Raw genomic sequence first — 15,421 nt, forward strand, 5'->3', positions numbered from 1 at the left:
AAATTGTAGCTTGCTACAGATCCTCCACCATGCCCCAGGATTCCCACTTCTCATTTCTTAATACACTGGAAAATATTAGGGTACAACCTAACACCCTAATAATGGGCGATTTCAACTACCCTACCATTAACTGGGAAAACTACTCATGTACCAACTCTTGTGCTCAACGTTTTCTGGAATTCATAAATTCCAATGCCATACATCAACTTATCCACACCCCCACCAGGGGCAGCAATATCCTAGACCTGGTTATTACCAACATGGGCAACTGGTGCTCCACACCAGAGGTCAATTCCTCGTTGGTCAGATCCGACCATAAGCTAATCACCCTAGACATCCACATCCCTCCCTCACTCCCCATTAGGGAAACCACAGTAAAATATTTCTCCAAAGCCAACTTCACGCTTCTTAAGACAGAAGTGGCAAACTTCACGACACCCATGCTGATGGACAATACAGGTATGACTGCTGAATCCTACACAAATGCACTTTATAAGCACTTACATGAGTGCATAGATCATGCAATCCCTAACAGAACCAAGATGCTATCCTCCAAAAAAAGGAAGCCAATCTGGTGGTCCCCTGCCATAAACAAACTCTACAACAGAAGAAAGAAACTGTTGCAAAAAAGAGTAAAATCCCATGATGGGAGAAACTCCCTGGTCAGCTTCAGTAAGAAGCTGAGATCCCTCATAAAATCCTCCAAAGCTAGTTATGAAAACAAAATCGCCACTGACTCTAAAGACAACCACAAAGCATTCTACAGCTATGTCAAGAATCTCAATGGCAACACTCAGATCTGTTCTGAGTTACAGCACAATGGCACTAAATATACAGAACCAACGGATATTGACAACATCCTGGCAGATAGGTTCAGTGCTAACTTTACCCCTCTGTCATCCCCTAAAGGGCACATCTCTATACCAGAAGAATGTAAAGTTCCTGTAGTCATGGCTGCACAGGTAAAAAACACACTATCCAAAGCCAAGAACACAGCATCCATGGGACCTGATGACATCCCAGGCTGTATTCTACATGAACTACAGAATGAACTGGCACCCCACCAAAGTACCATGTTCAATCATAGCCTCACCTCAGGCTATGTGCCCACTGAATGGCGCATAGCGACAGTTATCCCACTCCACAAAGGGGGAGCTACCACAGACCCCGGAAACTACCACCCAATTAGCCTAACGAGCCTGGTCTGCAAGGCTATGGAGTGTATCATCATGGAACTTATAAACAATGACATTGGTAATCTCCAAACTCAGGACCCCACCCAGTTCTGGTTTGTAAAAGGCAGATCATGTCTCCTAAACCTGATAGACTTCTTTGAAGCAGTCACCAAAGCCGTAGATGAAGGTAAGGTGGTTCACACAGCCTATCTAGATCTCGCCAAGGCTTTTTACACCATCCCCCACTCTGGAATTATAGATAAACTCACTAAACTAGGTATAAACCCCTATGTCACAAGATGGGGTGCCAACTGGCTCACTGACAGAATCCACACTGTGAAAGTAGCAGACTCCAAATCCAGCTTCAGACCAGTGACAAGTGGAGTACTACAGGGGTCAGTCCTGGGTCCTCTCCTGTTTGGTATCTACTTCTCTGAAGTACAGGCCAACAAAGAAGGTCTTTGGCTAATGAAGTTTGCAGATGACTGCAAACTAGGAGCCATAATCAAAACTCCAAAAGATGTGGACATCCTACAAAAGGGCCTTGCTAAGACAGATGCCTGGTGTCAAAGCCATGGCCTCAAGCTCAATGCCAAAAAGTGCATTGTCATTCCTTTTGGTAAAAATTCAGTACCCATGAACTACCACATAGGTGGCAGTCTACTTAACACCGAAAGTGTGATAATAGACCTTGGGACACAGGTGGACAGTAGTCTCTCCTTTGATAATCACATTGCCACAGTAGTCAGGAAATCCTTCTATGTGGCACACCTCATCACAAAAGGTTTCTCATCCAGGAAAAAAGAGGTCATTGTTCCCCTCTACTCATCACTCATTAAACCCATTATAGAGTACAATGCCCCTTTTGGTATGTACCTCACAAGACACCTACAACAACTGGAAAGGCCACAGAAATACCTCACAAAGAGGATTACCGGCCTCAAAGAGATGCACTATGCAGACCGTCTCAAAAAACTGCAGCTTTACTCCATTGCATATCGCCTACTCAGAGGTGATCTCTGCCTAACATACAAAGCTATGTCAAACCCAGAGCTTTTAGACATGCTCCGCTTAAATAAATCCCAATCCCTATGAGCTACACGCTCTAGGGACCTAAACCTCGTTACCACAATAAACAGAACATGCTGGAGGGATAGATTCCTGTCCCAGAGACTTCCCATACTCTGGAACAAACTACCTATCTATATCAAACAAAGCTCCTCATTAGCACTGTTCAAGAAAAATCTTGATGATTGGATGGGAGATAGGAAATTCACCCCAGGGATCACTTCTGTGGTTCTGCTCGACAGTGGCACAGGAAAATAATTTTCTTGGGTGGCGAAAGCCAGGATACCTTTGGCTAGGCTTATATAGGCCTATGAACCTATTAGGCCAATCATTGAGTACAATTCCCCATTTGGCATGTACCTCACTAGACACCTACAACAACTGGAGAGGCCGCAAAAATACCTCATAAAGAGGCTCTTAGGCCTTAAACACTTGTCCTATATGGACAGACTCAAACAACTCCAACTATTCTCTCTCTCTCATATCACCTACTTAGGGGCGATCTCTGCTTGCCTTACAAAGCCATGTCTGACCCAGCTCTGTTAGAAATGCTACATCTAAAGAAATCCCAATCCCTCCACACTACACACTCCAGAGACCTCAACCTCATTACCACAAACAACAGAACAAGCTGGAAGGACAGGTTCATAACCCAGAGACTGCCCATGCTATGGAATAGACTTTCCATACATGTCAAGCGGAGAGCCTCACTGGCCCACTTCAAGAGAAATCTTGATGAGTGGATGGGAAATAGAAAATTCACCCCCGGGGATCACTCAGTAGCTCTACTTGACAGAGGCACTGGGAACTAAGGTCAGTTGGCACAATGCCAGGGTAATCCTATGGGCTAGGCTTGTAAAGGCTCCAGGGCCATTAGCTTAGTACACACCTATGAACCTATGAAATGTATGTCATAAAGTGCATAAGATAAAAAAAGTGTTACATGATAGAAAATTGTGGGCCAGTACTTTGGAGGTATGGGTAAATATAAATGTAGAAGAGTACAAAATGCAGCATGTATCTACTGTGGTAATAGTAATGGCAAGAAGGGAAATGTAAAATACTGGGGACAACCCAAACATTTTTCAGTGATGTGTTATATCGTATACAGAAGTGCAGCAAATGATGGTGTGGGAAATGTGGAGAATATGGTCATTCAAAGAAAAATGAAAGTAATAACCATGTTTAGTTTGATTGTCCTTTAAAAAGAGATGAAAGGCAGACTAAGTGAAAGGGAACCTACAGAAGAAAGAGAGCAAGGTGAAGAACTCATAGATGAAAAACAAGAACTGGAACATATAATAGAATGGGGAAACAAAGAAAATTAATGTGAAAATGGACTACAGTAAGAAGTATATGGTTTAGGGTATGATTTTTTATGACAAAGTGATGGATGCAGAGAAGGAGGGATTTTTGGAAGCAATAGATGAATGGACGAGTGAATGGGTATAAAGTTAATATGGAAAAAGGAAGAAAAAGAAGACATAAAAATTGGAGGCCAGTATCACTGGGATTCAATAACTTAAAAATGTCTTGGACTTGCAGAAAACACACAGAGCCAAATCGTTGTTGAGCACTTTTGTTCCTTTAATAGTATAAAGAATGTCATTATAAAATGAATCACAAGACTAGTGTCTTACATTAAAATATGTGTAACAGCTCATAGAAATCTGAAAAGCTACCAATGAGAGACAAATATGTCTGAAATTCTATAAAAACAAATATTTCAACCAATAACAGCCAGGAAAGGTGTCAAAAAGGGTGGAGTTATCCATTCCATCTCAGAGCACACTTGATATCCAGGTTTTTATTAATACCAGGAAAAGAATCAGCATTTTAGTAAAAGTTGCCACCTTAACTCTCTTATCTTGAGGAGAGTGTCAGTGTTTCCAAAAAATAGTCTAATTGCTCAAGCACTATAAATTGAAAGCTGAGGAAACCTTTACAAAAACTGTTGTTTGCCAAAGGCATTTCTTTGATCTCTAGACCTGATCGTTGCACAATGTTCTTTAATTCTGTCAGACAATTTCCAGCATGTTTTCCCCACATAAAAAGAATGGCAGGTGACACAAAAGCCTGCGTAAACCATATTACTGGAGTGGCAATCAAAATATTTCTTAAACACAACTTTGTAGTTACAGTGCTTAAACACAAATTCCTTACCAGTATAAATGTACTTGCAAGTTACACATCCCCCCCCCACATTGAAACATACTCAGAGGCTTATTCATGGTGTTATTATCATTAAACAAGTACAGATTTTCACTTTTCTCAAAAGCAGTACGTAATGTTCTGGTCCTTTTGTAAGAGAAAACACATTATAAATCTTTATAAAAATTATTCAGAAAAGGATGATGAATGTTTTGAATGAAATAATATCTGGGGTACATATGGTATAAGGAAAAGAAATGTAAGTGAGATGTTTTGTGATACTAAAATTGAGTAGAAAATGCAGGAAATGGACATGGTAAATAAAGGTTGGTTGCTTGTGATGTTGCAGAAGTTTCTGGCAATAAAAAATCATAAAGAAATCTGGAATATTTTGAAAAAGTAAAGTATAAAAAGGAAGCTGTTAACAGTTATTAACTCAGTTTATGAAATATCATATCAGAAATGGTGAACAGCTGGTTCGGAAAAAAAGATTAAGATAGAAAGGGGGGGCATGAAACAAGGGTATCTAATAAGTATGTCACTATTTGTGATGTGATGAATGCAGTGATAACAACTTGTGGGAATGGCTTGGAAAAAGCAAAATGGGAAGTAATGGTGGAAGAGAACTACCATTAATGGTGTCCTGTGCAGATGATTTAATATAATATTAAAAGATAAAATATGGATGAAAGAAGTAATTCTAATGAAATAAATATTGTTGGGGAAAGTAGGTTTAGATCTAGATTCAGAAAAGCAAAAGATTTGGGGAAGTAGTTCATGTTGGAGGAATTCATTTAACAAGAAATGAGATCAGGATGTTAGGTGTAAGACTGAGAAAATACCAGACTGTGATAGAACAATGAAGAGAATTACCGAAAAAATAAGAACATTAACTGAGTGATGGAAGGTATTCCAATTATCTTTAAGAAAAAAAAGTGTATATGTTAACTGCATACATATTGGGTAAATTAGCTCATTTAGGTGGTGTATATACATTTCCAAGTTGTATGGAACATGAATTATCAGATTTCTTAATCCAGTGAAAAAAGGTATCATATGTAATGAGAGTTTCCCTTTCAAATTTAGAAATACTGAAATATTGAATTTCAGTATCTCAAGACCACAATACCGACCTTTCATAACAATGAAAAATCACACCACATTCAAAATATCAAAAAGAAAACACCACAAATAAAGACCCAACTCTCCCCCGACATAAAAAGCAAACCAAACAAAGTCAACACACTTACCATTATTATATATTTAAGCAGGGGGAGCAATCCCCCTGTACTCCCATGTGGCTGCACCCCCATACCCCCACTACTTATATATACCAACTCTGAGGTCGCACTAACACGAAAAATACAACAAACATACCATTACACACACTTCCATTGCACACTGTTGAACAGATACCCAAGAAAAACACGCACACCACACATGTACAAAATCATCACTTTCAACACTTACACAAACACACTCTTACCTACATACCCCAACCTACTCCTAAAACATCACATAAAACTTAAAAAATAACACATTGCTACCCAAAACCCTTAAACAGTAAAAACCTACCAGAATCTCCAAACATAACCACACATCGCCCGCCATGTCTAAATCCCAACACACACTCTGACTTAAAGAGACAGCATACCATACAGAACACACCACACCACAACTACTGCAAATTCAGCAACCTAACATTCATTAAAATGCAGTTTTGAATAACTGCACTTTCGATATTTCCATCTTGAGATATTGAAATTCGATATTTCAGTATTTCGAGATTTGAAAGGGGAACTGTAATGAGACAAAGGGAGATTAATTTAATAATTTTTTTCTTTACTTTTTTGCTTTAATGCACTTGTTTTGGCTATTAAAATGCTATATGAAAAGATAGGAATGCTATTGTTTAAAATATGATTCAGTATGGGAAGAAATAAAGTACAAGAAAAAAATGAGAATGTAAAAATATGGAAGGTAAAGAATATGAAAAGAAAATAAAGATACAGGGCCAGATTAATTAACACCTATGCTGTGTATACAATCTGTATTCAAGAACATCCCTAGCACATTTTTTTCTGATTTTTAGTCAGTCAGATATATTATATTAAGTGAACATGTAGTCTACAGTTTGTGGTAACCTTTATGAATCCCCCTTGATATTTAAGGCTGCAAGAAAATCAGTAGGAAAACTAAAATTAGGAGGAAGAAGGTGTAAGTTATGTTTGTGTTGTCCATTCACTCAGAACGGTGTACACTTAGTGTAGCTATTAATGAATCCCAGATATAGAAGATTGGATTAAGTGATGTCAAAACAAAAAGGAAACTTTAGTACAAAAAATAATGAAATCATTTTGTTTGTATTTCCATGGGAAAATGAAAGAAAGAGTGTTAAAGATGCAAGTAAAGAAAGACAGAAGAGATTTTAAAATGTTTATGGGGCATATTTTTAATGAGACCTATGCTGAATAAACTACTTGTAAACGTAAATATGAAATATAAGGTATTTAAAGAAAAGACGTGTACCGTAAGTAAACTTAGAGAAACATCGCAACTTTGTTTTTTGGACCCTAAAAGAAGAAGTAAGACTTTTTGGAATGTTTCCTAAAAGCAAGCTATAAATGGAAAGGATGTCAGAATATAGACATGAATGTGATATTATTTTGGAAATACAAAGAAAGAAGATAAAAATCGAGAAGTGGGACAAGGTTTTGATAATAACGCTATGGTGTTTATGAAAAAAAGATAGAAAGAGTTATTGCATAATAAAAAGGATGATGAGAAAATAATGTTGGAAATAAAAAGATGGCTGTCGCTGAAGGAAATGAAAGGGAAATGGGAGAAGAACATTAAGATGCATATGATGAGAAAGTATATGATATAAGCTACAAGGAAGGTGAAAATATTGCACCAAATATCTAGAAAGAAAATAACCCCTACTATTTTCACTTGCTGCTCTGAGATGTTTTTGTATCCACCTGTGATGCCACCTATATACAATCCAGAACTGCACACAGTCCTCAAGGGGTTAACTGGCCAAGACCCTGTAGAGTGGAAGAATTACCTCTTTGCTTCTGGAATTTAATCCTTTAAAGATTCATTCCTGCATTCTGTTGTTGCTGCCATTGACTTTACTCTCTCTTTTTGGTGTTCTAGTCCTGATATGTTCAATACACCTGATTGTTTTCCTGGAAAACTGACATACATTCCATTCCCTAATGGATAGTTCACACCAGGGATGTTGTGACCTAAGAAAAGTGCTTTGCATTTGTTTGCATTGAACCAGAACTGCCACCTTTCTTCTCATTCTCATAAACCTTGCTAGTTATGTAAAGAATCTCCATGGCAATACCCAGATTTGCTCTGAGCTACTGCACAATGGTACATCCTATACCGAGCAAACAAATATTGCCAATATACTGGCCGACAGATTCAGTGCCAAATCTACCCCTCCCCCCCAAAGGACCAATTAAAATACCAGTAGATTGCCAGACACCCAGTATTACTGTTGTACAGGGTAAAACATCACTATCCAAGGCCAAGAATACAGCTTCTATGGGACCTAACAATATCCCTGGCTGTGTTCTACATGGACTACAGAGTGAACTGACACCTCACCTGTGTGCCCTGTTCAATCACAGCCTCACCTCAGGCTTTGTCCCTACCGAATGGAGCACTGCTATAATCATCACTCTCCACAAAGGAGAAGCAATTACAGACCCTGGGAACTATCACCCCATTAGCCTGAATAGTCTGATATGCAAAGCTATGGAATGCATCATCACTGAGCTAATAAACAAGGATATAGGGAATCTCCAAACTCTGGATCCCACACAGTTTGGTTTTGTGAAGGGTAGATCATGCCAGCTCAACTTGGTCAACTTCTTTGAGTCAGTCACCAGAGCTGTGGATGAAGGCAAGGTGGTTCATACAGCCTACCTTGATCTGGCCAAGGTCTTTGATACCATTCCCCACTCTGGAATAATAGAAAAACTCGCTAAGCTAGGCATCATCCCCTACATCACTAGGTGGGTTGCAAACTGGCTCACAGATAGAACCCACAGTGTGAAAGTAGCTGACTCCAAGTCAGACTGCTGACCAGTCACGAGTAGAGTCCCACAGGGTTCAGTCCTGGGTCCTCTCCTGTTTGGTATTTACTTCTCTGAAGTCCAGGCCAACATGAAGGGACACTGGCTTACAAAGTTCACAGATGATTGCAACTTGGGAGCTATTATTAACTCCCCAAGTTATGTTGATATCCTACAGAAAGGCTTCACTGTGACCAACGACTGGTGTCAGAACCATGGCCTTAAGCTCGAAAATCTCGGTTCCCATGAATTACCACATCAATGGTAGTCCACTGAACACAGAAGGAGTTATAAGAGATCTGGGAACACAGGTTGACAGCAACCTCTCTTTTGACCACCACATTGCCACGGTGATCAGAAAGACCTTCTATGTGGCACATCTCTTTACTAAGGGTTTTGCATCCAGGAAGAAAGAGGTCATTGTCTCCGTCTACTCTTCCCTCATTAGGCCAATCATCAAGTACAATGCCCCATTTGGAATGCACCTCACTAAACACCTGCAACAACTGGAGAGGCCACAAAAGTACCTCACAAAGAGGATCCTAGGCCTTAAACACTTGTCCTATATGGGTAGATTCAAAAAACTCCAACTATTCTCTGCCTCATATCACCTACTTAGAGGCGATCTCTGCTTGACTTACAAAGCCTTGTCTAACCCAGCTCTGTTAGAAATGCTACAACTAAATAAATCCCAATCCCTGTGTACCACACACTCCAGAGACCTTACCTCATTACCACAATCAACAGAATGTGCTGGAGGAACAAGTTCATAACCCAGAGACTGCTCATGCTTTGGAATAGACTTCCCATACATGTCAAACAGAGCACCTCACTGGCCCTCTTCAAGAGAAATATTGATAAGTGGATGGAAAATAGAAAATTCACCCCAGGGATCATTCCAGGGGCTCTACTCGATAGAGGCACTGGGAACTAAGGTCGGGTGGCACAATGCCAGGATAATCCTATGGGCAAGGCTTGTAAAGGCTCCAGGCCCATTAGCCTAGTACACACCTATGAACCTATGAACCTATTTGTTCAGCCTATTCCAAACCCTTTACTAGATTCTTCCCTATCCTCCACTGCTGAAGCTATCTTTGAGTCAACTGCAAAGACAATCATGTTGTTCTGTCTTCCCTCAGGTATGTCTGAGACAAGCATAGTGAAGACTGCTGTACCTACCACAGACCCCTATAGTACTCAACTAGTCATTTTCCTAATTGACCCTCTGTGCCTTACATTATTTCATGAAACCATCCAGTTCATCAGATTTTGTCCTACCACAACCCATCCAGTTCTCCTGGCAAATGTCTGTGTGAGACCAAGTCAGAAACCTTGCTAAAATATGGTGGACTATGTATAAGGCTACTTCCAGTCAAGTTTGATTGTAACCCAGCAATGACACTGGATCAGGTTTGACTGCAGCTCCTTCTGGCTATGAACCAAGCTGGTTCCTAACCTGGATATTGTTATTTTCTACAAATATTATTAGCCTTCCACTCAGGATTCTTCAGTATTCTCTGCTTTTCTTTCCCTGCTACTGTTGGTTAAACCTGTAGTTTCCAGGATTATTTTTTGCCCCTGGCCCCCCATTCAATTTTGCCACATTTGCTGTCTTTCCGTTCTCTGGCACTTCACCTTGCACTAACCAGTGACTTTTTGAAGATCTTCATCAACTGATCTGCCAACACATTGGCCAGATTTCTGAGGACTCTGTAAAGTAGCCATTCTGGTTCATGTGCTTTATTCTCCCAAGGGGCAACCAGTTTCCTCAACCTCCAAGTGAGGAAGGAGATGAAGACATACAGGACATACTTGACAGATAAGGATGATGATGGACAAAAAAGGTTTGGGGACACTATGACTGGGGATAGGTAAGGGGTATTAGAAGCACACCCATGTTAAGCCTGAGAATAGTGAGAATTTAGTACTCACCCTCAGAACTCTCATCACTGATTCCTATCTCACTTTTCTGTGTCAGTGTTCGACATGGCATTTTCTTCACAATGTGATGAAGTACATTTTTGACATGGCTGATTTGGGCACCAAGGCCCATTTCCTTAATACCCCCACCAGTCCTGTCAGCTGTTGGTGGGTGACAAAATCACCATCTCCAGTAATACTGCTCCAGGAGGGTACCAGTGCACCAGCTATGCCTATATTCTGATATCAATCCTTGATGAAGCACATTTTCAACATGGCTGATTTGGGCACCAATGCCCATTTCCGTAATACCCCCACCAGCCCTGTCAGCTGTTGGTGGGTGACAAAATCACCATCTCAGCTAATATTGCTCTAGGAGGGTACCAGTGCACCAGCTATGCCTATACTCTGATATCAATCCTTGATAGGGAAGGCAGTCTCTAACATGCAGCCCAAATAAATTCTTGGCATGGTCACATTCTATTACTTTTTGCTCTCTAGTTATTTGCTCCCAATACTTTGATTCATTTGCTAGTTTTATCCAATATATTCCAGCCCCCTCTTGCCTATTGTCTGTATCTTTAATTGCAGTCATCTCTGTTGGCAGACTCTCCTTTTTCCATTCCTATGTTGGCTTATTTCTTAGAATACTTTCTGCTATTTTATGAATATAATATTCTGTAATTTTATTTTTATTCTCCTTAAAGTTCTGCATCCTAACTCCCAGCGTCTCCTTGGTTCTTGAGCTTCCCCCTGTTTCATCATCATCTCTTTCCACTTTGAGTTATAGGTTTCTACTTGTGCTATGTGTAGGAGCCTTAACTGTGCAGCTCTGAAATACCCCTTCAAATTTGGTAATCCCAATCTGCTTTGTTCTATTCAAAGAATCAGTTTATCCATCTTTTCTTCCCAGGTAAAATCCTTTAGCTCTTTATTATTTGCTATCTATGACTTCTCCTCTGGTTGATAAAAATATGCCTGACCTGTATATAAGATTAAAGGAACTAAAAACATTTAACTGCTTGTATCTTACTATCCATATCCATATAACATAGCTTCCAATTTCTCAGTTTTTGTATTATCTTTTGCTTAGTCTCTTCCCACATATCTTAGCTGTCACACCAGAATCATTTTTAATCCATATTCCTAAATACTTAATTTTATTGTGTCCCCATAAATATGGATATTGCTGAACCACTTCATGTGTGGGCACATAATTTACTGCTATTGCCTTTGATTTAGTTTCATTAATTCTGTATCTCAAAAAGATTTGAGACTGTCTCAAAATGTTACACAACACTGTAATGTCCTTTTCTGGTTTATCAGCTATAAAACAATAACATCTGCAAACAGAGATAGCTTTTCTTGACTACTGTGCAAATTATATCCTTGAATTTCTGAGTCCCTTATTTTCTTTGCCAATGGTTCTAAATATAATGCCAATAACAAAAGGAAAGAGGGCATTCCTGCCTGGTTCCTCTGCTCAAGCAGAAATTATCAGAGAGTAACCCACCCGCTTTAATTTTCACCTCTGATCCCTCATATATCTTCCTAATCAACCTTCCAATTTTATCAGGGAATACAAACGTTTTCATTGCCCTGCTCATAAAGTCCTAGTTCACTCTGTCGAATGTTGTCTCTGTATCAAGAACCACCCACAACAGTGGTATTTTCTTATATTCTGCTTCCCTCTGGATCATTAATGTTCTGTTAATGTTGTTGAGTGTTTGCCTCCCCTTCATAAATCCATATTGATCCATATCTATCAATTTGACATCACTTTTGCCATTGTTTTAGCCATTATAGACATAAACACTTTATAATCATGGTTTAGTATTGAATTGGGCCTGTACAAAGCTGGATCTGATGGATCTTTGCCCTCTGTAGGTATTACAACTATCACTGCTTTCTTTCTGGATCATGGTATTTCTCCTCCTTTTAAAATACTGTTAAACAAAACCTTCCAGATCTTTATCAGTTTTTTTTTTCCTTCTAACTTCCAAACTTCTACATAAATACTATCATCTCCTCCTGTCCTAACTGTTAGTAATTGAGCCTCATCTATCTCTAACCTGGGCATATTTAATTCTTCCATAAACATTTCCATTTGTACCTTTTGTTGATTTCCATATTTTGTTACTTTATGCAGACTTTCATAGAATTTCCAAAATATTTCTAATACTTCTACAGGATCTCTTGTTATCTTACTTTTTATAGGCTCCCTAAGCTTGGTGACAGCCCTTTCTACTTTCTGTTGCCTGAGTCCTTCTAACAGTTTTTGTGCTCTAGCATTATTATCAAAAACAGTTTCTTAACAACAATCTTTCTAAACTCATGCATATTATCAAGGTAATCCCTTATTTTCTGCTTAGCATTTTGCAGTTGTTTCTCTTCTTGTTCTGTGAGATTCCCCCTATTTTGCAATACTTTAACATTTGTCAGTCCCTCTAAATAGTTCTTACTACTTCTTAACCATATTTCTCTTTCTTTTATTTCCACCCTATTTTTAAACTCCACTTTAATTTTATCCCACTCCTTACCTATATTTTCAGAAGAAATTTCTATTTTCTCCAATAGCTCCTGAATAATTTCCACTACCCATTCTTTAAATTCCTCTCCTTTCAACAGATTGCTGGGAAAGCACCAGGGTCTCATATCTTTTTCATTACCCTGTGTTTTTATTTTAGTTATCATTGTTGGATGATCTGTAATAGTTATTGAGTGCATATCTAGACCTTCAATTAAATGCACATGTTTCTGTGAAATGTAAACTCTGTCTAGCCTAGCCCAGTTTTTGTATGTTGGAGAATAGCATGTAAATGTACTCTGAACTCCTAGTACTGAATTCACATCTTCCATTTCAAATATTCATACATTCCTTCAAAAATCTACCATAATTTGTTATATTTTCCTTCTGTGCCCCTAAACATATCTTCACTGTTGCAAATCAAATTTCAGTCCCCAGCTATAAATAATATTCTTGTCCAAAAGCTGATTATTTCTCCCAGAATTTTCTTAAGCTCCATTATAGCAACTTTAGGTAGAATATAAATATGTGCCAGTGCAATCCTCCTCCCTTGCCAGTAGCCCCTTAGTAGTACAAATCTTCCATTATTATCTTTTTTATCTTCTTCTATCACTATTGGAGTTCCTCTTGCAATTTATATGCATACTCCTTTTTGCTTTTTCCCAGGAATTCTGCTAATTAACCATCCTGAAAAACTTTCTTTGTCAAGTTCACATGTTCACTTCTTTCCCAGTGTGTCTCCTGTACCATAGCTAATATGCACATTACATTTTTAATATAGTTCACTACTCTTTCTTTTTTTTGCATTTATCTGTGAGACCATTGACATTTAAAGACAGTACAGAAAGAATTGTTCTTTTAAAATGTTATTATTTCCACCTTTTATGTATAACAGCTTATTTGCTAAATGTCTAGTTCCAGCTTTTGTGTTTCATGCATGCACACTGTTTCACAGGTTGAGCCTTTATACAGTTGTTTATTCTCATATCTATTTGACCCTATGTCACATCTTACAAAATTTTTTGTTTTATTGAAAGCCCTCAAACAAACAAAAAAAACAAAACACACCCCAATACCCACGAAAACTTATTAACTTAATAACATATAAAACTATATACATTTTCAAATATTGAAGTTTTACCCTCCTAATAGGAACAAATGTTCCAAACTGATAGCCACACCAACAGTCTTGGCTAACCTAAAAGAAAGGTTATTCAAGTGCTTCAACTAAGTGCTGTCTACTTTGTCTTATCATTATAGTTCTCCCAGCAAACACTTAAATGCTTTCAAAGAACATTATCTCCTAGACATTTCTCTTCATCAGATGGTCATCTGGGGACATGAGGACCAGATACAAAAATGCTACTAAGCATACATTAATTTGCTAGACTAAAGCCTTATAATATTCAATATTCTTTTTCATTTACTTGCTTTTTCTTAAAACCTGTTATTATATCAAGCTTAGGTCCTTAATCCAATCATTCTCCTATGCAAGAATGAGAAAAAACACACCAATTTCTCTTTTGTCATGCTATTTTAACCAGACTTTTGTTGTCTCTTTCTCTCTCTCTCTCTCTCTCTCTCTCTCTCTCTTTTACATTGCAATGCCTACATTTCTTAAAACTGAACAATAGGAAAGATAGAAAAATGGAGAAAGAAAACAAAAGAAAAAAAAAACAGGAGCACCTGTTTACATTAGTATCCCCATTACACTTAAAATAACTGAGGAAACTTTACTTTATGGCATGCAAAGAAAATCATGCACTATAAAAATAGTACCATTAAGAAAAAAGTTTGTTTTATTTATAAAAAAGTAGAGTACTCCCCAGCAGGTAAACAAAAACCACTGTAGAAAACAGACAGCAAAGCAAATTAAACAAACAGTAAATCAAAGCACAACTCTAAATACCATTCAGTGCAATAAATAAAAATGTTTTATTATTAGGTTAGAGCTTTCACCACTAATGTGGCTTCATCAGAACATCTACATAAACAAGAACTAAAAGCAACTTATATACCATTTAAGTACTTACATAAAATGCTTAACTTTCAAATTGTAAACCATTCACTGTTGAATTAGCTGCACATACAATGAGTCAAATCAGCTGTACTAGGCGAATGATTTAAAAACAGAGTACATCATTCAAATGCCTTTCTTCTATTTACTTTAAATATTCACTAAACTATTCAATACTGTCTATAAATGTAAAATATATGTTGTATCTAATCAACATAACATACATATAAAATACATTAAAATGCATTAAAATATCAATGTAGAATGGATTATTCATCCAGATAGATAGTGCATATTGTACTATTCACTCACTCGTACGTAGCATTCAATGGCTAACCCCAAAATACAACTACTGGAGTCAAATAAATTTAAATTCTGTTTTATATTTTAAAAACAAACGCAGAATGGTTCCTGCATTATGGCAGCCTAATTCATTTTTCAATCACATGGCAATTATTTACAAACCTTTATT

The sequence above is a fragment of the Protopterus annectens genome, chromosome 3.part1, assembly GCF_019279795.1.
Source record: "Protopterus annectens isolate FY-2018-M chromosome 3.part1, PAN1.0, whole genome shotgun sequence".
Lineage (NCBI taxonomy): Eukaryota > Metazoa > Chordata > Ceratodontiformes > Protopteridae > Protopterus > Protopterus annectens.